Source organism: Procambarus clarkii, chromosome 36 (genome assembly GCF_040958095.1).
Source record: "Procambarus clarkii isolate CNS0578487 chromosome 36, FALCON_Pclarkii_2.0, whole genome shotgun sequence".
NCBI lineage: Eukaryota > Metazoa > Arthropoda > Malacostraca > Decapoda > Cambaridae > Procambarus > Procambarus clarkii.
The window spans coordinates 4,893,875-4,921,550 of NC_091185.1; the positions used below are offsets into that span (position 1 = coordinate 4,893,875).

Sequence of the window (27,676 nt, forward strand, 5' to 3'; positions counted from 1 at the left end):
AAGTAGCTCATTAACCGTAGACTCCTGCTTCACGTACACATAGAAATCACACTAACGTGATATATATATACATCAAAGACCCAAAAGTGATTCCATCCACCCGCCAAACCCCCTGTTTATGAATGAAAAACGATTTACACACTACTCACAACTGCTGACGTTCGAACACTTCCTGAACAAGTGCATCACTGACGAATTTTGTTCGAACCACAACGCTGTAAATGCTTCACCCACGTACTACAAATACAAATATTCGCCAACAGAACCTATGCCTATATAAGCACAATATGCTAATATATTATAATGCTAATTTATATTTGAGAAAATTCCCGTTTTGAATGAACAGCATGTAAAAATATATGAATGCGTCTGTGGGGTCGACCGTTGGATGTAATGAACTTGAGTCGAGGACGGGTTAAAACAGAGGGTTTGGCGGCTGGATTAACGAGATTGGGTCTTCGTATGCCAAGACGGGCTGCTAAATGGTCAGTCTTTGAAATGGTTCTACAGGGTGAAGAAGACAGTTGGCACTGTACCAAGTTTGGAGCGGCAGAAAGGGGAGTTTGTTAGTTCATTAAGACATGTTATTAGAGGGAATCACCATTGACAGTTACTGAAGTGTGTCCTCGTGTTTCGCGCGTGCACTTCACCAGATAAATTTGAGAGATGTGAAGCAGATATAAAGGAAATTCTATCAGATGTTAATTATGGGGCGGTTCACCTTACTTTGCGGTTACTGTGCAATCTTGAGGTTATCTTGAGATGATTTCGGGGCTTTTTTAGTGTCCCCGCGGCCCGGTCCTCGACCAGGCCTCCACCCCCAGGAAGCAGCCCGTGACAGCTGACTAACACCCAGGTACCTATTTACTGCTAGGTAACAGGGGCATTCAGGGTGAAAGAAACTTTGCCCATTTGTTTCTGCCTCGTGCGGGAATCGAACCAGCGCCACAGAATTAAGTCCTGCGCGCTATCCACCAGGCTACGAGGCCCCTTAAGTGTTAAGTGCCCCAATGGTTTCAGGACTCGATGTCCTCGAGGCCCGGTCCTCGACCAGGCCTTCTGGTACCACACTTACACACACACAAACATACTTACAAATGTGTCGGTAAGACGGTACAGAATGACAAAAATGCACCAAAAGCAGATCACAATGCCAGAGATAAATTTCATATCGTCTTCTTTTACACATCTGTTGACAAACATTGAAACTGAGAAGAGAAATTTCAACTTGTAGAGACAAAAAAATAGATGTTCCCCTCGTAAGTGACACGATGTAACTCGGTCGTCTACTGAAACTGAATGGTACTCAGTGTTGTCTGAAGCTCATTGATGCTGACCCCGAGGACTAGAACACCAGTTTCTCAGTTGAGCTTCAACAGTTTCACTCATGAGTGCGCCGTTAAAATCAGTGCAACAAAAATGGAAAAAATACACTTGTCATTCTACACTTTATAAAATTGTTATAGGCAATATCAATTGCCTTTCCAAATGTTGACATTTGCTTTCGTATTTTTTTTTAACACAAATGTTAACAACTTGCCCAACTGGGCGTTCATCTTTTGAGCTGAAGTGCATTGTAAATCCCAACAGAACATCTGCTAAAAGGCAAAATGAATGTCTTAAGTTCTGTAAAAGGCTTGTAACAAGCAAAAATAAGAGATGCAATATTAGCAGGTGTAATATAAATTATATAAAAAAGGCACAACCATAAACTAATGTTAATTATAATTAATACAATCTCTAAGAGAATGTCCAAGATTGGAGACCAAACACTGAGCTCGTCTCATTAAATTTTACAGGATTACTGGTGATTTTATCGGGAGTGTTATAGGGGGAACAGCCCAGTGCCCCCCCTCCCTTTGAAGCCTGTAAATTTGAAATGCTATGTAATGATTCCGTAGACTTTATAATGTTAATAGTAAATTCATAGCCTGATTTTCAAAACATCTTCAGGTATGATTTACATTCCTGAGCACAATGTAATAGTGGTTGGGTACAAGGTTAAGATTTGTGGGTTGTTCCAGAGAAAACAAGCAGGTTAAGGTTTACCTTGAGCTGTGAGAAGGGAAAGTTTGCTAACTAGAGTCAGAAGTCATCTTTTCCTGTGTTCCTCCTTCATCTCTTCTGTACAAAAAAAAAATGGTCAGTGATGGAGGAAGAGCTTGTGTGTGTGTTGGAAGGAGATAGTTTGCGAGAGGACATGAGGGAGGGTGTCTCTGGGGGGGGGGGGGAGGGTGTAGATGGTGTGAAGATGCATACAGTGATAAAGACAGTGTGTATAGAAGGTTTTTGTAGGGATTGAGAGAGGGGAGCCAGTCGGCCGAGTGGACAGCACACTGGATTTGTGATCCTGTGGTCCTGGGTTCGATCCCAGGCGCCGGCGAGAAACAATGGGCAGAGTTTTTCACCCTATGCCCCTGTTACCTAGCAGTAAAAAATAGGTACCTGGGTGTTAGTCAGCTGTCACGGGCTGCTTCCTGGGGGTGGAGGCCTGGTCAAGGACCGGGCCGCGGGGACACTAAAGCCCCGAAATCATCTCAAGATAACCTCAAGAAGGGAGAGAGGTGTGTGTCACCTCTACTTCTCATCGTCTATACATAGTCTTCATACTCCTCTATAGCACAGCAGGGCGCTCCTCTATGCCCTCCATGACCTTCCCTAAAGCTTCCATCATCCTCCAATTTCTAGACTTTTTAGACCTTTTCACAACTTTAAAGCTGCTTCTTAAATATCTTCCAATATCTAAAACTCTTCCGAAACTCCAATTTACACTTTTCATTTTTTGCCTCGCTTCTTGCCGCGGAGAGGGGGAGGGGGAAGGGAGAGAGAGCAGCCAATAAATCATCTCGCTTCAATAATAATCGGTATACCAGGATCATTAGTTAAAGAAATAGGAATAAGAGGAACCAGGTTAACCCAATATCTAAGACATGCTCTACATTTCTCTCTACTCCTCTAGGATCCACCCACCACCTCAAGTGATCCACCATAACTTCCCTACACCGCATACTTCCCCGAGTCCTCCATAGCTCCCCAACACGCCCATCCTCATCCCTATTCCTAATGAATTTCTCTACGCCAGCTCCCCGTGCTGTCCGCTGGTCCACCCCATGTTACCCACTCGGCCGCACTCTCTGAGTGTACCAAATTCATTACTGTACTCAAACTAGCTATTATTCCTGAAGCCTCTGCCTCCTCCTGGCAACATACAGGGGGTGTCGCTGGCGTCAGCCATCTATTATTGTTTAGAATTTCGATCCCCTAAGATTTAGGACTTGCTTAATAGGCTGTGACGTTTCTAATTCTCTTTGGCAGACACGTCATTATGGACTGTTGGCAGTTGTAAGCTCATCCATAAATCTTCGTATGTCATCCTAGTCTCGTGCTAAATACTGCATCTCCATGATCTGGATTCGTAGGCTTCCACACTTGTAACGTATTTGGCCAGATTTGCAGATTATTTGAGTAACGTCATCCGCATAAAGATATACAGTATACCCGTGTTGGTTCAACCTGTCCTCTTACAAAGAACGTCACTTTTCGCTAGTATGAGTTACCTAAGGCCAAAAATTGTCGTACTAGAAAATGGAAGCGGCTGGTGAAAGTGACACTGTCCGGTTTTCTGTTTTGGGTCCAATGGTAGGTTAGGATAAGGGTATACTTTAAATTGGCCGTTTCCTTGACGTTGGGGAACCTTAGGGGGACGGGGTGGTTGGTGAGGGGAGGAGGAGAGCTGTGAACATGTTCAGAAGTGTAGGTGATAGGCAGCGTCATTATTCTACATTAATACAGAGAAATATAGCGTGAGTTATACCAGGCGGGCTGTCCGCCTTGCTGACACGACGTGTTCACTCGCCTAGTTGTGCTTGCGGGGGTTGAGCTTCGGCGCTCTGGTCCCGCCTCTCAACTGTCAGTCTACTGGTGTACAGGGTCCCGAGATGCTTTGAGCTCAGGAAGCTGTGTATTTTGTGGCTAAGCTAAATTGTTCACTCTTGTCGGGGAGCTGTGAGTGTGTTTGGTTCCCCACATATATTCGACACATATGGATGTCTGTAGACGAATACTCTGTACCATTCATATTTACACCTTGAAGCGTGTGTACATGTTTTTATTTATTTTTTGCTACCCTGGTGGTGGTGGTGTGGGTGAGGTAGCTGGGGGGACCAGCTACCCTGGTGGTGGTGGTGTGGGTGAGGTAGCTGGGGGGACCAGCTACCCTGGTGGTGGTGGTGTGGGTGAGGTAGCTGGGGGGACCAGCTACCCTGGTGGTGGTGGTGTGGGTGAGGTAGCTGGGGGGACCTGCTACCCTGGTGGTGGTGGTGGTGTGGGTGAGGTAGCTAGGGGGGACCAGCTACCCAGGTGGAGTTGTGGGCATGAATGAGAAACTTGGCTGGTGTGGTGGGCTGGGTGGCGGCGGGTGGACGGGGTCTTTGTGAGCACCTCAGACCTCACACTTGTGTCAACCTCGCCCCCCCTGCACACCCCCACAGCACACCTACACCCCCACACACCCACCTACACCCCCACACACTTCCCGTCTCCTGCCGTTAGTACCCGGTTTAGAATAGTATATTTTCTCAAGTACAAGGTCACCTATCGGTTATAAATTGATATTACTGTGGCGTATATTTTTAAAATTTTACTATAGAAACGGATTATATTGATGAATTTGAACATAGCTGGTAAGGTTGAATGTGTAGCGTATATATATAATATTTGATCGTATGAATATTATTAATATTTCAGAAATAACTCCAAAGAAGATCTTTCTTGCCCTGGCGTCTGGCAGCTGCCATGCAGGGAGTGGGGCGTCCTCACACGCTACGATGTCTGGGATGTTTTGTGCATTTCTAGCAAGAGGGAGAGATTAATCTTAGACTAAATGCGGTGAGATGAGATGAATACTCAAATAGACGTTCTTGTAATTATTGTATTGTTAAACGTATAATAATAATGTAGTTGCAAATATATTCGCGAGTCTGGCATACCGGCTCTCTGCAGCAATTTTTAGCCTGTAAATTTACTGCTTGTTATGAGAAACGTCCATATATATTTTCCTTTTTATACTATTATGTATCCCACATTATTTACATGTTTCTTTCATTGTTTATTAATCATATAAATGATAGGTAACGAGAAAGGATTATGTATTTACTGTACGAGAAGTTGCCCTACCCCGCCCGGCGCCAGCATCGACCTGCAGGGCAAACTGGGTGGAGCTCAGTGGTTCCTGGACCAGTGACGGGTGGGGGCACGGCACGTGTATCCCTCATTATCTCTCTAGTCAAGTAATTATACCGACATGTAACAGTGTGTGCACTTCGTGGATCAAGAGGAAACCTGGAATAAGCGTAAAGGATCTATACAGCACAAGGTGAATATATATATTCCAAGCGTTTCAGCGAGTGTATTTTTTTTGTTCCTGGAAGCTGTGGCGTGCGGCCGTTGGAGCGAAGGTCCAGCCAGGCCGGAGTCCTGGACTCGGGGTTTTGAATTTCGGACTTGGTGGCGTTTATGGCTTGATGGCGGAGGTGTGTGCTGCACAGGAAGGTGTGTCTGGTGGTGGTGGTGCACAGTGGGGCCGGCAGGAGGAGCGTGGGAAGCTGTGGTCCGCAGGCAGCGTGTTTACCGTCAGTGGAGCATGGCGGCCACCGTGTGTGTGTTCAACACGGCCAAGATGCTCCCTCATGCTCTCTACCACCACCACTACACACCTGCATACATTCACACACCTGGGCCAGCAGGCGGCGCTATGTTGCTTGCTAGTATCAGTTTCTGCTGGCTATGTGCGCACTATGTGGTATACGCGCGTGTGTGTATGTGTGGTATACGCGTGAAGTATACCTTGCGGACTTACCTGGTTCCCCACCCCCCCTATACCTCATCACCCCTCCCCCCATCATCCCTCATCACCCGACTCACTCCCTCTACCTGTCTCGTATACTGACTCATCAGGCAGCTAGTGGCTCTTACCTCGTCAGAAATCGTTACTACACATCCGCCTTCCACACCTGCCTGCCTCGCCCACCTGGGCCTCCTCACTCATCACTACCTCATTCATCGACCTCTTCCCTACCTCACACACACGGTTACCGTCCAAATTTAAGCTTTGCAAAGCTCCAGTGCTTGACCTCTGGGAATATATGCCATTATCATACCTGTCATCTTGTACAAAAGTTTTATGTAGGTCCTGTCTTATACCTCTCACAACAAGGTCTTTTTGTGCCTACTTGGTGCATTTTTATTGTTATTCAAAGCATAGTTTGCTTATTTTTAATTTGTTGAGCGTTTCTATCGAAAATATAAAAGCATCTGGCAGCGCGGAGGTCGTGGAGAGATTTGCAATTCATTGCCACTTGCTTGCCTGGGTCACAGCAACGGTTGAAACAAAGGTTGGACAAATAGGTTAGCGAATGGGAGTGGATTGGTATAAGCACAAGCTGGCGCACCTTGACAATGGCCAATTTAGTTACCTTAAGCCCCAGGCCGGGCTCGCGGGAGTATAATTACTCCTGAAACCTGCTCCAGGTATACTTGTCTTGCGTTCATACGTTCGCACAAGAGCAGCCCATTGTCTTCGTATTGCTATGAGTCGTTTCGTAATACTGCACTACATCTTGTTTTAGCCCAAGGGCATGTATCTAGTGTTTTCAGTTCATGTGTGTGTATTTTGGTGGGTCACTTTGTTTTTAAAAGGTATTTAATACTTTACGAAAAATCGGTAGAACTTTAATGTCCCGTCCTCATTATCAATGTAATGTCAGGGTTATCCAAATTCTTGGTACCTGCGTTAAATGGGCTGCCGAGTTTACTATGAGATAAGAACATAAGAACAAAGGTAACTGCAGAAGGCCTATTGGCCCATTCAAGGCAGCTCCTATGGATGATAGAGATGCTTAAAGATGTTACACGACCAAAGATCACATTCACTCCAAACCTCTACCACCTACGGGTTACTCATGCCCGTACCACTTCTTGTGGTAACTTAATCTTAAGCCACAATAACAATTATAATAATAATGTAGGCTGAGGGTGGAGTAGCGGAGCCCGGCCAGGCCGGCGGCCTCTTCGTATGAAACACGCCGGGGAACCACGCCCCTTTTACTCCGCTCTTTCCATCTCTTATTGAATGTTGCTTCGTTCATTATCATGGTGGATGAGACATTTTGGTTGTGTGGGGATAAAGCTTCTTGAGCACAAGGCTAAAGGGTTGGTGATAATCATGAGTATTAATATCACGACAGGCTTGATATCTCTTTTTGACTGCAATAGTTGCCTGGTACGTAGGCTAGCGTAAGCCTCGTGGTTCTGAATTCAACATGGCGTCTACGTACTAATTGTTGCGTTTTTTCTAAGGGCTAAATCCAAAGTACTGTGAAGTTATTGCCGGTTTCCAGAAACATGGTTGTCCTAATGCCAACAGCAAGCAATATATGTACATAATCAAGCTTTAGGATTTCCATTAACCCTAAGTGTTAGTTGATTACATGTAAAACAACTTTATAGCTGGCCTGTAGGCTATAATTGCGTCATGCGGATCAAAAATGCTTTGAGGACATAGTAATCTGGTCAATGATTACATGTTATGCTGCTGGTTTTCAATGTGTTGCTATGAACGCGTCAATTGTTAATAAAAACGTATTTAAAGGCAAGTATAACCCTGCATTGTTTTGTCATATAATGACGTGCTGTAACCGTGAACTTTGGCCAAAATAACTGGTGTTAAGTCTGGCTCGTGGTGAATGAGATGATGGTTGCTGTTTGTTGTTGTTACTGATGGAGATGACGGTTGTATATGGCCCTCTTGGGGGGAACTGAAGACCACGACTTCCCTTAATGGTGTTTACGGACGGACAGTTTGTTTTCGCCCCACTGGTGATGTTTTGTGAGATTACCTGAAGCACGGCCCGTTTCATCTGCAAGTCTGTAATTTATTAACCTTATCCTAGAATATTCGCAAACTAAAGCCTATGTTTCTTTAGTCGTTCCATTTAGGAAATTTTACTTTTACTGGATTTTACAGGTGATGTCTACGAAACGAACCTTTCGCTCCATTTCTAAACTGTGACGTGAAGAACGTGTAGGCACACGCGCTACCTTCCCATATTTCCTTTAAAGACCTAAGACATATAGTGGGTGGAACGACAAGCATCGAAGATGACACACTATCCAGGTATTTCACCAATTTACCATTGGGAATGACTAAAATACACGCCACTCACCGTATCCCTTGTAGCGTGACTTGAAGCTGTCATTTGATAGTACGTAATGACTTAAAAGTGCCACGGACAAAGCAGATAGATCCTTTTCCGCAGTCATTCGCATAATAAAACTTGCTCTTTGTTCTTCATTGGCAGTCTGCTTAAATTAATAATCTTAGCTGCTGTCATAAGATTCAAATAGGCCTACCAAGGTTTTGGAATCCCACTGTGTGGCTACGTTGTAACGACTGTCGTAAATATAAAGAGGCCTTAGAGTTAAAAGCTGTAGCAGGGTATCATTCAAACTAGGCTATGGTGTAAATATCAGAATTGCAACAATTTTATTCTTTGCATAGTATAACATTACTAAAGATTTGATATTTAATTTAAAGAGCTACTTGCTCTAGTGCATATACGAACGTATACTAAAATTGCAAAATCAATTATCATAGGTCTTGTTCCACATTTAATATTGAAGAAATTTAGCCATAAATTTCGGTGACAATTAAGTCTAATTGGAATATATATACCTGTTCAGGCTAACTCATCCCAGCCCTCTCACCAAAGCCCTCCAGACTTAACTATACTGGATGTCAACATTTTTCAAAATGGAGCATTAAAACTGCAGTTGAACAATATCAGATTCGGTCTTGTGCCAAAAGAGAAGACTTCCTGCTTCGTGGGAGATTACCAAATTGAAATTATAATCCTTCCCTCTTCACCCAAGAAGCAATTTGTAGATCAGCCCAAGCTTCATCTTTATGCAAAGCATAACCATTAAACTGTGAAAGTCAGTTTAATATTGTTCAGATAGGAAATTCTTAACATTTACAAGAACAGACATACTTTGCTAATAATGCCTAATAGGAAGATGAAACTTTGTTATACAAAGTTTAACAATGTACAACAAAATTGTTAAGACTGGTATCATCGTGTTTGAGATGCGAGTGAAATTTAGTATATTTTGTCATTTTCTTCATTTACTCGTAATTTTTATTCAATCCGACAATCGACTTGAGAATGGTCCAGGACGGACCGAAACGTCGTCGTCCCTTCACATTCTAGTGTGTGGTCTGGTCATCATACTTTAGCCACGTTATTGTGACTCATCGCCTGCGTTTATTCAATCCAATACCCCCCATATAATAATGCATAAAATTAAAGAATAACTTAAAATTTAGTCTTTACAGTACTTTAATATCAGAATTTAATATGAAAGGCTGCTTAGCATTGGGAATTTTAAATTATAATTTTAACTTTTTCGGAATTGCTCACAAGATAATTTACTAAACAGTCTTAAGCCATATACACTAACGGTACTCTTCTCCACCCCGCTGGTGTTGCCGAGAATGCAAGTGTAGCGATTATGAATCTTATCTTGAGGTTATCTTGATGTTATATGATTTCGGGGCTTTAGTGTCCCCGCGGCCCGGTTCTCGACCAGGCCTCCACCCCTAGGAAGCGGCCCGTGACAGCTGACTAACACCCAGGCACCTATTTTACTGCTAGGTAACAGGGGCATAGGGTGAAAGAAACTCTGCCCATTGTTTCTCGCCGGCGCCCGGGTTCGAACCCGGGACCACAGGATCACAAGTCCAGTGTGCTGTCCGCTCGGCCAACCGGCTGAATGTCCATATTTTTTGAAGAGTTTTATTTTAAACAACTGGTTCTCTGCCCTTCATACAGCTATTTGTCATGCCCCAATTTTTACACTCAAATGTGTACGTTTCCAAAATTCCTGGTTGCTTTTTTAAATTGCTAAAAAAAAAGACGGATTCCGTATGAGAAAACAATTTTCTTCACTAATTTGATGTTTCGTTACTCAAGTTGAGGCTGCAAGCCCAAGGCTTCATAAGACTGGTAAGCTGGAATAATGAGTAATTAGTGAATAAAGGTTATGGTAGAGGTGTGGTCGAGGCAGCTAAAGTGTTTGCTTCAGTGGCAGACTGTGTAGGGGTGGGTGGGTGGAGGGAGGAACCAGAGGTGGTGCAGCTGGGCCCGCATCATCCTGTTGGAACGGTTCCCAGGGTTTTGACCTAAATGCATCAGTGTTTAGGGGTGGGGAATTACCGATTATTTTCCCATCCTAACCAGATGCTTCATCCCCCCTCGCATTCTTATTCCATACCTCCCCTTTTTGGGCCCGGGCATAACCCCCTTCCCTCCCGCCCTTTTTTTTTTGGGGGGGGGAGAGGGGGGGGCGGCCCTGTTCTTAGGCCCCAGGCATAACCCTCCCCTTTCCTGGACCCCCTCCGACCCTTTTCTGGGTCCGGAAATATTATCTCTGGTAGCGCGTTTTCTCCAAATAGCAGCTGAATAGTCGTCCAAAAATTTAGTTATGTTAACATGACTTCATATACGGATGTGAGCAAGCTTGTATTGGTGACTGAGTCATTGGGTGAGCCAACCAAGAGATGCGTTATGTCCGGTAGGATTGGGGGATGGGTGGGTATGGGGCAGAGTGAGAAAGTGGCGGAGCTTACACTATAAATAGCTTGGCTTGACCTCGGATCCCCGGTCTAATGCTTCTCAGACGGGTCGGTTGAGATGTTTGTTAGTGACTTGAGGTCGTCGTCTGGGTACCCCTGCTGGTGGAAGCCCAGAGGCCTTTTGATTTTTTTCCCATTTATTGTTGCACCCCATAACCATCCCTTGGTGGTGGTGGAAAGGGTTAGAGGGACATAATGGGTGGGTTCAGGAACAGAACCCCATAGTTCGTTTAGCCAAGGAGGTTAAACGTAATAACTGCACCCTATCAGAGTTGAATTGAACATTTCGGTGTTTTGGTTCACAAATTAATTTATTTACTTATCACTGTTTCTAGTGTTCTCGATGAGGACAGGAAGCGAGTGGCTTGTCGATGGTCCCCCCCCCTTTGTCCTTATTAATAATTGACGTAACCATACGGGCTGACAAAACTGTAGGTATTGTCATTGATGACATTTGTATTATTGCAAGTGTCTTAACTCGATTACAAGCTCTACTGTATTAATTATCTTGCCACTAAAAGCGTTGAATACCCGGACTTGATTCTGGAATTTATTCTACTCGTCAAACCCAGCTTGGGGCCAGGCTTGATTTTTGATAACGTGGCTCATCAGGCTGTTGCTTAAAGCGGCTCGCAGGCCCACATATCCACTACAACCCGGTACGTTACCTTGTGTTGGTTTTGGAGGATCAATGTCCCCGCGTCCAGGTCTCTCGCCATGCATCCTGGTTGATGGGCAGGTTAATCAGGCTGCCGATCAGCCTGTTACCGCAGCCTAATTTATAAATCTTAGCATAATTGATCAGGTATCCTTTGGATACCTGAGCTGCTGCTGTTTTTTTTAGCTACTCGGAACAAAGTTCCAAGCAGCACGGGCTATGATGATCCCGTCGTACTCACCTGGCTCGGGAGATGTGCGTTTCGAGAACATTTATAATTTTCCATTTAAACACTTAATACTTTTATACCTGATGTGTGCTGGGAGAATATTGAACAGGTGTGAATTTCTGATGTTCACAGTGTTCGTTGATAGTATCTACGACACTTCTGTTCACAGAGTAACTGTGCTCTTATTGTCACTAATAACTGAACTCTTCCTGCCCACATTGTAACAAATTCCTCTAGCTACGAAGGTCAACATCAATATTCTTTGATATCGAATATAAATGTACAGTACAGTGAAAAAACAATGTGATGTATCAGACAGTTTTGAGGCAATTTAAAGAGATGGAATTATTATCCCTGCACTCTCCAGGCAAAGGAGTTCAAGGATAATATCCTCTCATAATTACAAGGTCCAGCGACCTTAATACTGTATATATTCTCATAATTACAAGTCTAGTTTGTGTGCCTATTGTATAATTTTTAAGAATTTAATGCCTTCAAAGGTCATGTCAGCATTATGTAATGAGCAGAAATTAAACTTAGTGGTTTGTTTAGCAGATAGGAGAAAGTTGGAAACAGATCCCCAAACAGTTAAATGCTATTTTCCTTCTCTTTAATGTGGAGAGAGATTTCAATTTCGCAATGTCAGAGTCGTGCATGAGCTGACGCCACTTATATGAGCGTTTTTGCCAACAACACCATTAAGACTTGCGACACCATGGTGAGCACATTGCTTTTAATTAATCAAAGTTTTAACACCGGCTTGTGGTAAGTTGTCTCGAGTGAGATCAAATGAGCCGGCGTCATATTCGTGTCTGTGTGTAGGGAATGTGTAGTCAAGGAAAAACACGGCATTGGCCGAATGTACCCGTTTGTTAATTAGCCTCGGATCAATTTGAATTTTTGTGAATTGGAGTAGCCTATGTTCTGTATTTGAAAAGTATTTTTCTAACAACTGGGCTGTATATGCAACCTGTCCTCTTAAAAATAACGTCGCTTTTGGCCGTTTTACCCGTATGGCCGAAAGTGGACGTAATTTGAAAATGGAAAAAAATGAAAATTTGGGATTTTTTTTTCAACAACATTAAGTTAACGGTCCTCTGGTAGGTTAGGTGGGCAGGAAATTCTCATAACGCTTTTCACAACATTTTGAAACTTTCAATTAAAGTTTCCTCTCCTAACCTTTCCGAATAGGCGGGACGACTCAAACAGAAAACGGTACAGTACGTCACTTTTGTGAGTCGATTTCATTTAAAATTACGTCCAAATTTGGCCATAGCGCGCATACGAGCCAAAAGCGATGTTATTTTTTAAAGGATGGGTTGGTACATAATACAGCAATCTCAAACTAATTTAATGTTTATTGTATATTCTAAAATACTTGTAGACCGATCATGGCTTGGCCATGACATCTGTCCTGTAGGTAGTTTCTGCTAATGTTCTCCCCAAGTGCTTTATACAATTTACATGCCAATTTTAAACCATAACCATAGAAGTGAATACTTATTGGGCACAATTATATTTCCTCTTAAAATGATAGTAATGACAGATTCTAGATATCCTATATACATACAACAAAAGAAACGACCAAGATAGCTTATCTGGCACGGATTATATTATAGATCAAGTAGGACTTTTATTCTTGAGGTTATCTTGAGATAATTTCGGGGCTTAGCGTCCCCGCGGCCCGGTTCTTGACCAGGCCTCCTTTTTGTTACACCCCCCTCCCCCCCAGGAAGCAACTCGTAGCAGCTGCCTTAACTCTCGGGTACCTATTTACTGCTAGGTAAAAAGGAGTATCGGGGTGAAAGAAACTGCCGATTTTGTTTCCGCCTCCACTGGGGATCGAACCCGAAACCTCAGGACTACGAATCCGAAGCACTGTCCACTCAGCTGGAAACGCTCTCCACTCGGCTATCGGGCCCTTTCCCATCACCATACGTCACTGGCCAGGTCTTGAGTGAATAATTAAATGTCCACCCCTTCCACCCACTCCCCCATGACTTTGGCTCCCTTTCATTATTTATTAGGGCGACTTAACAAGGCGAGAAAGGTTTTACCGCTAACAATTATTACCCAAATTGGCTTGGGTAATTTTAATTAACTGCTAAGCCAGAATTTCTATTAGTTTCCTAAATATCAATGTAATGTTTAATAATACAGCGCAATCTTTGCATATAATATTTAGGCGCACGACTCGCTTTCTAAATTTTTAAATTAGTTTTGTCAAGAGGACGCGTGTTCTAAGTAGCCTCACCCAATAAGCTAACCGTTTAGGAATCCTCTTCTTCCTTGCCATAGAATACATTTAAAAGTTGGCAGAACTGGTGCATCCTATCCTAGGTTATAATAAGGAATAGAATTATATTGTATTCATTCTGATTATTATATTTAAATCAGTAACAGGGTTGTTGATTTGTGGAACCAATTGCCGCGTAACGTGGTGGAGGTGGGGTTCCCTCGATTGTTTCAAGCGTGGGTTGCACATGTATATGAATGGGATTGGGTGGTTATAGATAGGAGCTGCCTCGTATGGGCCAATAGGCCTTCTGCAGTTACCTTTGTTCTTATGTTCTCTTATGCACTATGGACTGTTGTACATAGATAAGCTGAAAATTTACACGTTTTTGAAAATTGGAAAGATGGGTAATAAACGCTATCAGAATAAAATAAACCAAAAATACTGTTCGAATGTAGGAAGACTAACCTGTCTTGGCACTTAATAGTGCTAATACTGACTATATTTTGCGAAGAATACGTGGAGTCGAACATAGGCTGATAAATTAGGCCTAGGACAGGTTAGGCTTTTTGTAATTATGATAATCTGTTCGGCTTTTAAAATTGTCAAGTCTATATAGCACTTCATAACGTGTGCTTTTGTCTCTAGGATATTTACTGTTGTATTGTCTACTGGGTTGGTAGAATAGTTTTCTCTCCGTACTTGTATATTATTTGTGCGGTAACCTCCGGACTTCCTTTAATGGGCACTCAATGGACTGGGGGATGGGTGTTGGGCGAAGTGTTGTGGGAGCAGGGTATTTGGAAGTTGAAAAGGAAGGGGAGCGTTCGGAAAAGAGGGGATAGGGTAGCCTTGGGAAAAAGAGGGGATGGGGGAGCTGTAAGGAAAAGAGGGGATGGGGGAGCCTTGTGGAAAAGAGAGGATAGGGGAGCCTTGTGGAAAAGAGTATAGGGGAGCCTTGGGGAAAAGAGGGGATGGGTGAGCCTTGGGGAAAAGAGGGGATGGGTGAGCCTTGGGGAAAAGAGGGGATGGGTGAGCCTTGGGGAAAAGAGGGAATGGGGGAGCCTTGGGGAAAAGAGGGGATGGGGGAGCCTTGGGGAAAAGAGGGGATGGGGGAGCCTTGGGAAAAGAGGGGAGAAAGATGGGGAGGGGGAGCGTGTGGGTCGAGGGGTTAAATCCGCTAGCCGAGTCATCTGGCGACGGCCCGGCGTCAAAGGAAAATCAATACCCACTAGCTCATGTTTCTATTGCGGCGATTGTCACCACTCCCCGGAGATCAATAATGGGAATATTTGCGTTTTGTTTTGCAGTTAGTCCGTTGTGAGCTTGAACTGAGCGTGAGAGAGTATCGTAGAGAAGGTGCTGGAGCAGGAGGGAAGCGGGGAGGCTTCTGGCACACTACTTCTTGGATCACCATACTTGCTGCCCGTACTTTCTCCTTCCACGGTTCTCCTGTGGTCTCATTTCCAGCCCTGGATATAAATATACTATATAGATAGCTTCGGCTATCACTTCCTTATGTCCGATCGTGATGGTCAAACGGATTAAGGCGTCCTGTAGATACCAGTTGCGTTGCTCCTGGCAGTATGGGTTCGAGTCACTTCTGGGGTGTGAGTTTTCAGTCGCATATAGTCCTGGGGACCATTCAGGCTTGTTCGCATACTATATAGACTATGTGCGCGCTTGGCAGCAGATTTATTCTCCGTTAAACAAAAAAAATCACTGCGGTAGGCCAAAGAAAATGATTTCTCTGCTATGATATAAATGTTACATTTTTTTATATATATTATTATTATTGAGAAAACCCACTAGGACTATAGGAGGGCGCGAACCTGTGACACCAGCATTGCCAGTCGCGTACTCTACCACTAGACCACCGTGGCTTGTAAAGTCATACAACTGGATTTCTTCTGAAGTCAGTAGGGGCATTGAGACTTCCTGTGATCTCTGTAGAAATCCGGGTGTGTGACTTGCTTGTAAGCGATGGTCTAGTGGTAAGACTACTCGACTGGATATGCCGGGGTTGCAGGTTCGCGCCTACATATAGTCCTAGTGGATTTTCTTAAAAATGTATATATATATCACGTTAATGTGATTTCTGTGTGATTATATATTAATTATACATTATTTATAATATTTATTATCTCGCATTCCGACTGTTCTCTGAAGAAATAGTAATAATGTTGGAGAGACAAACGTGAATAAACTTTGTAAATGGTTTTTCACTTTCCCTTCAATACCTTAGAGAGTATCCTGGACTCCTTATGCCTCGCCTTTATAGGGACATTGGTCTAATTAAGTGGTTCGTGTTTATTTCCTTTATTATACCCGTTGGCTTTGTGCAATTGACGTTTTCAATCTAGCTTATTGAGCACCACTCAATTACTCGATTGATGCAGCATACATCATTGTAGTAGTTTGCTCCGAATCTGCATTTTCTCTGGGTCCATACCAGGGTCATGTCCAGTCCCAAAACTTGTTTCTTGAAGTCCATTAAGTTTACCTTCATTGGGGGGAGACAGTCTCAGTGTTCGATTTCTATTAATGTAATAAGTCTGGTATACAATTATACCTAGGCCTATACAAAGGCTTGCTTATCCTAATTGGCAAACCTTATGTTTGGTGTGGGGTAAAAGGGGAAATAGCATGCGTGAATGTTTGTCAGTTTCGGAATTTCCTTAAAATATTGTAAATGCTCGCGTACACTACGTAGAAGAAAGATATACACGGGTGATTGATTGATTGATGAAGATTAAGCCACCCAAGAGGTGGCACGGGCATGAATAGCCCGTAAGTGGTGGCCCTTTCGAGCCATTACCAGTATCAAAAGATGATACTGGAGATCTGTGGAGGCGCAACTGCACCCTGCGTGACGGGAGATGTCTCCCGGACCAAGTGGTGACCAAATGGTGTATACACGGGTGTTTCCCTCTTGGCATTATATAGTCGACGCTTTATTGAAGTGAGGCGTTTATCTGGCGCAACGTTAGCCTTTATTGCTCTTGTTGTACCAACAGCTCTTCCCCCCCCCCCCAATCCTCCCTCCATCCAGCCACAAAGATTGGTTGAATGCACTTATACGGGTTGGCCTGCCCATTGATTGTGTTATGCGGTTGATACCTGGTTGATGGGGTTCTGGGAGTTCTTCTACTCCCCAAGCCCGGCCCGAGGCCAGGCTTGACTTGAGAGTTTGGTCCACCAGGCTGTTGCTTGGAGCATCCCGCAGGCCCACATATACCCACCACAGCCCGGTTGGTCCGGCACTCCTTGAAGGAAACAATCTAGTTAACTGTTGAAGATGTCCACGGTTGTTCCTGCAATATTTCTGATGCTCGCGGTGTGAGGCTTCATGTACTGGAGAGTCAGGCTGTTAACAACACATATATACATATATGTATATTTTTTATTTATGCATGTATTGTAAAACTGATGTTCATATATGCGGGGTTGAATGTGTAGGCTTATGTTGAAAACTCAAACTCGAGAAGTATTTTTTTTTAAATATTCCAGTTTAGCAGCAGGGTGCTGCTTCTGGAAGCTTTCCTTATTAAGACTACTCAGTAGTTTGGTCGATAGAGCTTTGGCCTTTCACGTGTGGGGTCCACAGTTCGAGTCTCCTAGAGCCTCGGGTGAATGCGAGAGAACGGCTTATGTCCTTGCCTAGAGTTTCTTGCTTGGGGAGTGAAATGCCACTTAGTAGGAAGGTCCCACGAGGACCTACGATGAGAAGAGTACCACTCGACTGGATGGCAGTTATTTTGGATGACTGCTGGATGAACAGAGGCTACAGTTAAAGATTGGCGCCAGTCAATCCTCCCCGGTCAGGATACAAACCTAGACCAAAGTGCCGGGCAAGTGTCTTACCACTGCGCCACGGGGACTGACTATTCCATGTTACTGCCACTGCTGTGGGGCTGCGCCATGCTAATCCTCCATAGGACTAGGTAGAATTTTAATAACATTTTCAAGCTAGACATGTGTCATTTTCGAGCTGGGGTAGGGTATTAGGTACCTATCCCAGCCCTAGGTAACGTAGGCTTCCGGATGCGAGTTTTTAAAGGGCCAACACACCATTGTTTCTTTGATAAAAGCGGAAACGCGCGAGATGTTGGCCTGGGGTTTAACGGGCTTGTGCACGTGCGTGCGGGGGAGATGGTGGTGGACACAGGATGTGGGGAGTTAGTGTGGAGACCCGTCTTTTAATGGTCCAAAATTATCCACAAGTAGCGTAATGAAGATCTACATGTTAGGGGAGGGAGAACTTGGTTCCTGCTTGGTCCGGCACTAGATAGGTCTCGTCTCTGCTTCTCTGTAGAGTATCCCCCGCACCCGAGTTTCCCGTAAAATAATATATTCTATTATACAGATAATTAAACAAGCAAGCTTGTTTGAAATATTTTAAGGCATTGTAGCCTGGTGGAATTGTATTTGTGTTAGTTCTGGGGGGAGTGGGTGTACGCGTGTGAGTAGGGGAGGAAAAAGTGATTGGGGTTGAGAGGGGGAGAGGAAAAAGTGGAAGTGGATAGTAGGTGGGGGGGGGGGGGGGGATTTGCAGGCTTGATGCCTCCATCCATCACCCAAAACAACTGGATTAGCGTCTGTGCTACTCCAACCAAAACAGTTTGTGTGGACTTACGCTGCAGTTACACCAACCTAAATATCTGGTGTGGTTACTCGTCCACAGACATTATTATTATTATTAACATCTTTATTGACAATTAATTACAATTTTGCCTAATCTGAGAATTTCGATAGTCTTATTAAAGTGAGGATAATGCTGGTATTACACGCAGAGATCACATTAACGTGATGCATCAAATGATGCATCACGTTGTCTGGGATGCTCCCGGACGCAGGTTCGAATCCTCGTCACGGCCCTTGTGGATTTGTTCAATGCTGGTATTCACTGTCACGCAGGACAGAGGGTCATACATAAGACAATAGGTCTTAACTGTAGGCTGAAGCACATATATATCATGGTTACAATCAATGTTTTAATGTATGGATATGTGAAAACAACTTTCTACTGTGCACTGCCACACAAGGGCAGGAATGGGTTCACAAGTGATGCAGCTTAGAAGTAATATAAATAAAAATTGTTCTTCATTCTTTAAAATGGACACGACAGGCTAACTCCAACTCCTGGTGGGGTGTCTTGTATCATCAGCCAGAACACCCAACTTGGTGCCTCTCTTGCACCATAAACATCACCTATGTTTGTGTTGTGTGGGAAGGCGGAAGCATTGCACCATCATGCGAAGGTTTAGTGTTGGACGGTCCCAGGCTCCAGCATCACACTCTACGTTACGTCTCGTATCCGGTTTCCGTTTGAAGACATTCACATGCATAACTAAAATAAGAATTGGATAAAAAAAAATATCGAAAATGTTATGTTTATGCTGATGTGCTGAAGGGATCTATATTGAATTTCGTATAAAAATGTTGAATGGAGGTGGCTTCGATAAACTATTCTCAGTGTATTCCACTTGCTGTGACAAGGTCGTACGTACGGACAAGGTCGTTCATTTTCAAAAATCAAATTGGGGTTTCCAATTTCACCCTATATTCTCTTGCCCTACATGTTCTCAATTTAATCAAAGAAGCTACCCATGTTCACCTTGTCTCTTCCCCACAGTATCTTGCATGTTGTGATCATGTCTCCACCGTTTCTTCTCTCATCTTGGGTTGTGAGATTTGGTTACAAACCCTTGCCATTTTTAATTTTTTGTTTTGTGGGTCTGAAAGGTGTGTGCATTCCAGGCAGGTAAGTGTTGCATATTCCTGTATTGGCCTGACAAGGGCAGTGTAGATTGCTTTTAGGTTCTCTATTCTGGTTTATAAAAGACGTTCCATACGCTGCTGATGTTGCCCAGTTTGTGCGCCTATAGAGTTGCTCCACCTCTTCTCTTCATTCTTCTCCCCGTTCCTCTTTCTTCTTTAGTCTTCCCCCCCTCCCTCACTTCTTTCATCTTCTCCCTCCTCATCCTCTCCATTTCTTGCTCTTGCTGATGGTGTATCCTTTGGAGGTGGTTATAAAGTTCCCATTTGAACCCCCGAGAGAGGTCATCTAATTATACCTCAAAGCCGTCTCGTTTTGGTGAAGACAAAGATCCAAATAACACCAGCTTTATTTGGGGGTAGTTTTTTCACTCCCTGGCAAATGACACGGGAAAGCCATTAATAGCCAAGTTCCTCCTCCTCATGAAAAGAATAATTTTAGATACATTATTTCGCTTAATATTTCAATGAGAAACGAAATATTAAATATTAATATTCCTCAATGTCTCGGGGGAAGGGGTGAATGAGATAGTTTAATACGTAGTATTGGCCTAGTTAGGCTAGCCTCTCGCATGGTGTGGCCAGTAATTTGTTGTATAAGGCCTAGTAAATCGCATATATAAAGCTGGTTAGACCAAACCGGCCAAAATTGTAGGGATTTGGTAAAAATTATAACGCCGCAGTATTGACGTTTTCTGAGCATGGACCTCGATAGGTTGAAATTGAAATTAGTTTATTGAGGTAAAATACACACAAAGGGATGAGGTAGTTCAAGCTATTCTCACCCTGTTCAGTACATCGTGTTAATACATACATACACACATCACAAGCAATAAACATATTACCAAACATTCCGAGAGATAGGTTAGGTAGGTTGCTTGAGTTTGAACTTTTCTGAATAGTCAAAATATTTCATTTTCTGTGGGATCGTGAGAACGGGCTGCGTTGTGACAGTTGTGTTCTTGTGTTAATATTAATGATGGAGAGTCAAGAGCAGTCTCTGATATTTGCTTCTCTGATTTACAAGCTGTTTCAGATCATGCTAAAAATTTCATTTTATTTGTTTAATGCATACCGTAATAGTACTTAGACATTTAAAGGTTTTTGTTTTTGTACAAGAAGGGGAGGGGGTTGTGTAGCTGTATAGAGATGCCATAGGGTGTGTGTACTCGCCTAGTTGTACTCGCCTAGTTGTGCTTGCGGGGGTTGAGCTCTGGCTCTTTGGTCCCGCCTCTCAACCGTCAATCAACAGGTGTACAGGTTCCTGAGCCTACTGGGCTCTATCATATCTACACTTGAAACTGTGTATGGAGTCGGCCTCCACCACATTACTGCCTAATGCACTCCATTTGTCACCCACTCTGACACTGAAAAAGTTCTTTGTGTGTGTGTTTGGTAGCTAAGCTTGAGCTTGGTCACTTGTCACTTGTTTATTCCACGTCTCTCTTCCCCTGCCTCGCTACCCCACCTCAACCCTCCGGCCGGGTGTTCTGTTTGTAGTTTTACTGGAAGCTTGGCAACATTTACCTGGGCGTGGGGTAAATACTTTACTGTGTTGATGAGTGGACATGACTAGAGGTGACCTAAGAGCTAACCTAGCACTATATACCTGCATGAAGCCTGATTCTACATGTTACCTTATGATTTAACTATTTTGACGATCGAATTCGTTGACGAATCTGGCCATTAGGTTGTGGATACAAGTTAGCGGTTTGTAATGTGGAAGTTAGTGTGACACTTTGTTTTATCTGTCGCAAATTTTGATGCAACTTAGACCTAAGCTAGATACATCAGCCTAAGTAAAAAAAATATATATAGTAATTAGTCCCGTTTAAATCATGCTAGGTCATCTTGTACCTAGATGGGAGGGTGTTAAAATAACACAATAACAGAGGTAACTGCAGAAGGCCTATTGGCCCATACGAGGCAGCTCCTATCTATAACCACCCAATCCCACTCATATACTTGTCCAACCCGCAATATAAAAAAATAAATATAATTTTAAAATAAAATAATTTTATTCCTTTTAATGGCTGTCATCCAACTCGTTACTAGCCAGACCCAACGTGCTTAACTGATTGACCTTTTGTGGTACTGATACACCATAGTTGTTGGTGTTCACATGTTCAGTGTTGGGTGCTTGTGTGTGCCTGGTTACCTTGGCTGGAGCCACTATTTTGTTGCACGCAGTCTTCCGGGCCCGGGTTGCTAATTCTGCCGCTGTTCTATGTTCTACCCCCGTTATCTTGCCTCATCTTCATCTATTCATCATCAGATCATCTTCATCATCTGTTGCGTGTCAATGTAATCGTGCTTGTGGGAGTGGTATATGTCCTTGATATAAGTGGCACAGTCCTTGCACCACCATGACAGAGTTGGTGTTAAAACCTCGATGTTTCGAGTGGCTATCTTCAAGGAGTGCAGGACCAACCGGGCTGTGGTGGATAATGTGGGCCTGCGGGCCGCTCCAAGCAACAGCCTGTTGGACTAAGCTCTCAAAAGTCGAGCCTGCCCTCGGGCCGGGCTTGGGGAGTAGAGCCAAGGGGTAGAACAACTCTCATAACCCCCTTCAAGCAGGTATCAAGCAAGTCGTGTACGGTACTTTCACTGTCGAACCAGACCCGTTTCCGTATCCCTTCCGGGTGCTCCTGTGTGTATTTATACTGGCTTAGAGCCTTGGATTAATGAAGTACCTTCAAGCACATTACACATTATAAACTAATAGAGGTTTATGTTAAGAACTTGAGTTTGCCGTTTAAAATTGTTTATGGGTTGGTTTCTCTACCTTGTTTTGGCTGCCAGGATAGGTCTTGAAACTCATTATAGGTTAAATAAGCCCACTTTGGACAAACGTATGGGTTAATTGCTTTGATTACATCCTAGACGTAGTAAATTAAACATTACGATGTAATCTGCACGGATAAATGTTTGGTCGTATGACCAAGCCAATTCAGAGTTGATAAACTGTGTGTAGTGAGTCTTGAGCTGAGTCAGTTGCAAGTAGGCTAAGTGTCACTCAACACCGGGAGTAATCTTGGTGTGGCGTGACCGGGGAGCTTGCTAGTCTTATCTTGGTGTGGCGTGACCGGGAAGCTTGCTAGTCTTGGTGTGGCGTGACCGGGAAGCTTGCTAGTCTAGCTTGGTGTGGCGTGACCGGGAAGCTTGCTAGTCTTATCTTGGTGTGGCGTGACCGGGAAGCTTGCTAGTCTAGCTTGGTGTGGCGTGACCGGGAAGCTTGCTAGTCTTATCTTGGTGTGGCGTGACCGGGAAGCTTGCTAGTCTAGCTTGGTGTGGCGTGACCGGGAAGCTTGCTAGTCTTATCTTGGTGTGGCGTGACCGGGAAGCTTGCTAGTCTATCTTGGTGTGGCGTGACCGGGAAGCTTGCTAGTCTTATCTTGGTGTGGCGTGACCGGGAAGCTTGCTAGTCTATCTTGGTGTGGCGTGACCGGGAAGCTTGCTAGTCTTATCTTGGTGTGGCGTGACCGGGAAGCTTGCTAGTCTATCTTGGTGTGGCGTGACCGGGAAGCTTGCTAGTCTAGCTTGGTGTGGCGTGACCGGGTAGCTTGCTAGTCTATCTTGGTGTGGCGTGACCGGGAAGCTTGCTAGTCTAGCTTGGTGTGACGTGACCGGGAAGCTTGCTAGTCTAGCTTGGTGTGACGTGACCGGGAAGCTTGCTAGTCTATCTTGGTGTGGCGTGACCGGGAAGCTTGCTAGTCTAGCTTGGTGTGGCGTGACCGGGAAGCTTGCTAGTCTAGCTTGGTGTGACGTGACCGGGAAGCTTGCTAGTCTAGCCTGGTGTGACGTGACCGGGAAGCTTGCTAGTCTAGCCTGGTGTGGCGTGACCGGGAAGCTTGCTAGTGTATTTTGGTGTGGCGTGACCGGGAAGCTTGCTAGTCTAGCCTGGTGTGGCGTGACCGGGAAGCTTGCTAGTCTAGCCTGGTGTGACGTGACCGGGAAGCTTGCTAGTGTATTTTGGTGTGGCGTGACCGGGAAGCTTGCTAGTCTAGCCTGGTGTGACGTGACCGGGAAGCTTGCTAGTCTAGCCTGGTGTGACGTGACCGGGAAGCTTGCTAGTCTAGCCTGGTGTGACGTGACCGGGAAGCTTGCTAGTCTAGCCTGGTGTGACGTGACCGGGAAGCTTGCTAGTCTAGCCTGGTGTGGCGTGACCGGGAAGCTTGCTAGTCTAGCCTGGTGTGACGTGACCGGGAAGCTTGCTAGTCTAGCCTGGTGTGACGTGACCGGGAAGCTTGCTAGTCTAGCCTGGTGTGGCGTGACCGGGAAGCTTGCTAGTCTAGCCTGGTGTGACGTGACCGGGAAGCTTGCTAGTCTAGCCTGGTGTGGCGTGACCGGGAAGCTTGCTAGTGTATTTTGGTGTGACGTGACCGGGAAGCTTGCTAGTCTAGCCTGGTGTGGCGTGACCGGGAAGCTTGCTAGTCTAGCCTGGTGTGACGTGACCGGGAAGCTTGCTAGTCTAGCCTGGTGTGGCGTGACCGGGAAGCTTGCTAGTGTATTTTGGTGTGACGTGACCGGGAAGCTTGCTAGTCTAGCCTGGTGTGGCGTGACCGGGAAGCTTGCTAGTCTATTGTAACCTCTCGCTTACAACTTTTTTCAATATAATGCATAAGAAGGGTGTCGATAATTTCAGTATTTTGACCAGTTATCCCCCAAAATATCATCTCTGCAAGCAATCCATGTTTTGTACTATTCCCTTTATCGAGGGCCCGAGAAAGAGGGCAACAATAAAATCTTTTCTTTTCCTTAGTGTTTTGTAGTGCGTGTGTATACTAAATTAAACCTAGGATTGCTTGTTTAGGTCTAAGATAGGCTGGGTTTAATTTACGGTTACCGTGTCACATTTTATGGCATTTAGTTCAAATAGTCCAAAAGGGATATTTATGGGTACAGAAGTCCGTGTTTTGTACTGTCAGTCAATATTAACCACAGCTTCTGTATTCCCAGCTCCAAACTGGACCTATCGATGCCCATGCATAGAAAACGTCAACATTGTTGTGCTTTAATCTGCAGTAATACGTCGCATATTAGGCGAGAGGGCGGAGTATAATGAAATTAAATTGCTGCCTTGGCTTTGTTGGCCAGTGACAACTTTGGATTAAGGTTACCTTGAGGTTACCCCGAGGTGTTTTCGGGGGCTTAGCGACCCCGCGGCCCGGTCCTCGACTAGGCCTGATTGCTGGACTGATCAACCGGCCATAGGGTGGGCCGAGTGATTGTGTTTGTGGGTAGGACTTTAGGTGTTTTTCTTGGTAGGGTGGGATAATAATTGAACTGTACTTGCACGTACACAGTTGTTGGTAAGGGCTGGATGTCTCTGGGGGTAGTGTGTGTTGTGTGTAGATTGGTGAGCGTGTAACTGGGTGTGTGAATGTGGGGGAGGGAGTCAAGTGCCTGGGTTCATGTTTTGATGGGGAGGGTGGACATGTGCACGGCTTGCTGATCTCGTCAGGCTGCTCGCAGCCGCGTCAAACAGCCTAGTTGACCAGTCCAGCAACGAGGAGGCCTGGTCGTCGACCGGGCCGCGGGGACGCTAAGCCCCGAAAACATCTAAAGGTAGGCCTGATATGCTGGGCTGTGATTTAGCGAGTTATAGTGGTATGCAAAATGAGGGTGTTATGAAATATCACAATTCAGTCAGATTGTAACACGAAGCTCTGGCAATTTGAGTGAGGAAGCTACGTAATTTTGTATACTCGAATAACAAATGGCTTCTGCCCATTGTCGGTATGAAGTTTTTTGTTTACCTTACATTAGCGTAGACTAGTATTGAAGTTGACCAATGCATACGATCGGGGGGGGGGGGGGGCACAAGATATCAGTGGCGTGGAAATGCTCAAACTATCCATCGCAGTGTGATTCCTTCCCGAGTTTCGGACAAGGAACTCGGCAGTCATACTATAGAATTGATCCTATGAAGTATGATCATACGTATTCTTGAGAGAAATACGTATTCAGAGACAATTAAGTTGTAGCAAACATTAAATATACTACACTAATAACGTTAAAAAAATAGAAGCTAAGTGAATTAGAGAAAGTCTCTTGCTCCGAAATACTTCCATTAGCTTAACTATCTTTCTGACACGCCCTGTTCCCAACACACGCATACTCTATCGCCTTCCCCCTCCCACTCTTCCCCCCTCCCACACTCTCCCTCCTCCCACTCTCCCCTCCTCTCACTGTTCACTAATGCACCACGTCATTCAAAATAAAGGTAGTAAACTAATAGACAGGTTTTTAGTGGCATTAAGAATATAAGTAAGACACACGACAAGGAAACCCCCATCACGTACGTGGGGGAAGTTGTAATGGTTTGAGCCCTTACTGTACGTGTAAGGTCAAATGACTCCACTTGAGAATATCGGTAAGTGATAGTCATTTGCTTTAAGGCGACAACGCCTCCACCTAGGGAGGCATTGTCGCCTCCTGAGATGAGCAAAGTCAATCTCCCTGAATAAATCTTTCAATCTCCTTGTCCATCTTTGTTTTGATGTGACAAGGAGATGTGTGTGATGTGTTTTGATTCTTCCCCAACCCTCTCCCACAGACAGATCTGCGCAATTTAGGAGCGTGTGACAAATGTTTGAGATTAATCCACTTTGAAAGTAGCCCAGAGTCTGTCTCTGTCTGCCAGAACCTTTCCTCGTGTATTTTATATTTTACCATGGTGTTACCTGGCGTTGCCGGGGTCTGCCTGCCTGTCTTCCATCTATATAGCCATCCAGAGATAACACCATCAATGGTGTCCAAGAAATGTGTAGGCATTTCATTTGTAATAATGGGTTATCTTGAGATGATTTCGGGGCTTTAGTGTCCCCGCGGCCCGGTCCTCGACTAGGCCTCCACCCCCAGGAAGCAGCCCGTGACAGCTGACTAACACCCAGGTACCTATTTTACTGCTAGGTAACAGGGGCATAGGGTGAAAGAAACTCTGCCCAATGTTTCTCACCAGCGCCTGGGATCGAACCCAGGACCACGGGATCACAAGCCCAGCGTGCTGTCCGCTCGGCCGACCGGCTCCCTAGCTAAGAGATCCCACTAACGCTGATTGAAATAACTATAACATATAGTTGCTATTGTTGCAACTTCATCACATTGTTGCACTCTTCCCTGTTGACGTGGAGTATTTTTGATCCAACAGAGCCACTCTGGCGGCTGTAAAGGACGGGCAAGCGGCCTCCCCCGACTCACGGCATTTGTCCCCCCTCGGTATAGGCCATTTAAGATTATGCTCGATTTGTCATGTGGTAGGAGGGTGGTGGGGTGAGAATTACCCAGGGAGCTCGTAAGTTGTGTGTGGGATCTCTTACATCTGGGTCTTCTGCACTCCATTGGTTGATCATTCTCATTTTAATTGGTGTGTGCGTGCTTAATTAGATGTACTCGATTAGTTGTACTTGCGTGGGCTGAGCTTCGGCTCTTTGGTTCTGCCTCTAGTAAGTCGTTACTGTCTTTGCAGTGTTTACTAAGATTTTGCAATATTATTTTGTAATTGTATAGTTCATTAAGATGTGTTCGGATGCATGTACCTTTGGCGTCGTGCTAGTTACTTCGTAATTACACCAACAAAGCCTTGGCTACGTTGCCAGGCATCTGCATTTCTAGCAGGTGATCTCACCTTTGCATCTGGTAGCCTTCGGAAATGCAAAATCTTCCCACACTATTGCGTACGGGAAGAATGGTCCCCAGAGCCAGTCATGTACTGGGGACTACTAGTAGAACAGGACCATCTAGATGGTCCTGGTTTAGGTCAGAAAAGCCCGTCACCCGTACAACTGCTTATCTCAAGTAGGTAAACATGTGGCACACATCACCACAAGTGGAGGCACTCTACTGAACTCGTTATACCGGTGCTATCGCGTGAAGTGTAGAGTATGCCGGCCCACCTTGCGCGAAAATTACGATATTTTGTCCGGTAGTTCTTAATAATTATTCTGGATTCCTAGGCCTTCGTGCTGGATCTAAACTACAACTTTAAGATTAATTCTTTATTCCCCTACCAATACAGTATTATTTTTTATTGCGGTTGTCACCTTCCAAAATATTTTCATGGTAAATCAATTGTGTTCTTAG

The 27,676-nt window shown here is 44.6% G+C and overlaps 1 protein-coding gene and 1 pseudogene across 4 annotated transcripts in view; one reads left to right on the forward strand and one right to left on the reverse strand.

The window, feature by feature from the left end:
* Window positions 1-4,768: 4,768 nt before the first annotated feature.
* Nrg (Neuroglian) overlaps window positions 4,769-27,676 on the forward strand; it is a 175,029-nt gene continuing 152,121 nt past the window's right edge. For 3 of the 4 annotated variants that reach the window (XM_069336501.1, XM_069336503.1, XM_069336500.1), the window contains exon 1: window positions 5,213-5,374. The gene's annotated coding sequence lies outside the window, so the exon portion shown is untranslated. Of the gene's footprint in view, window positions 4,888-5,212; window positions 5,375-27,676 lie in introns of those variants that run through there. The other variant, XM_069336502.1, reaches the window with a different exon arrangement.
* On the reverse strand, window positions 25,435-25,532 carry LOC123756293 (small nucleolar RNA U3; annotated as a pseudogene).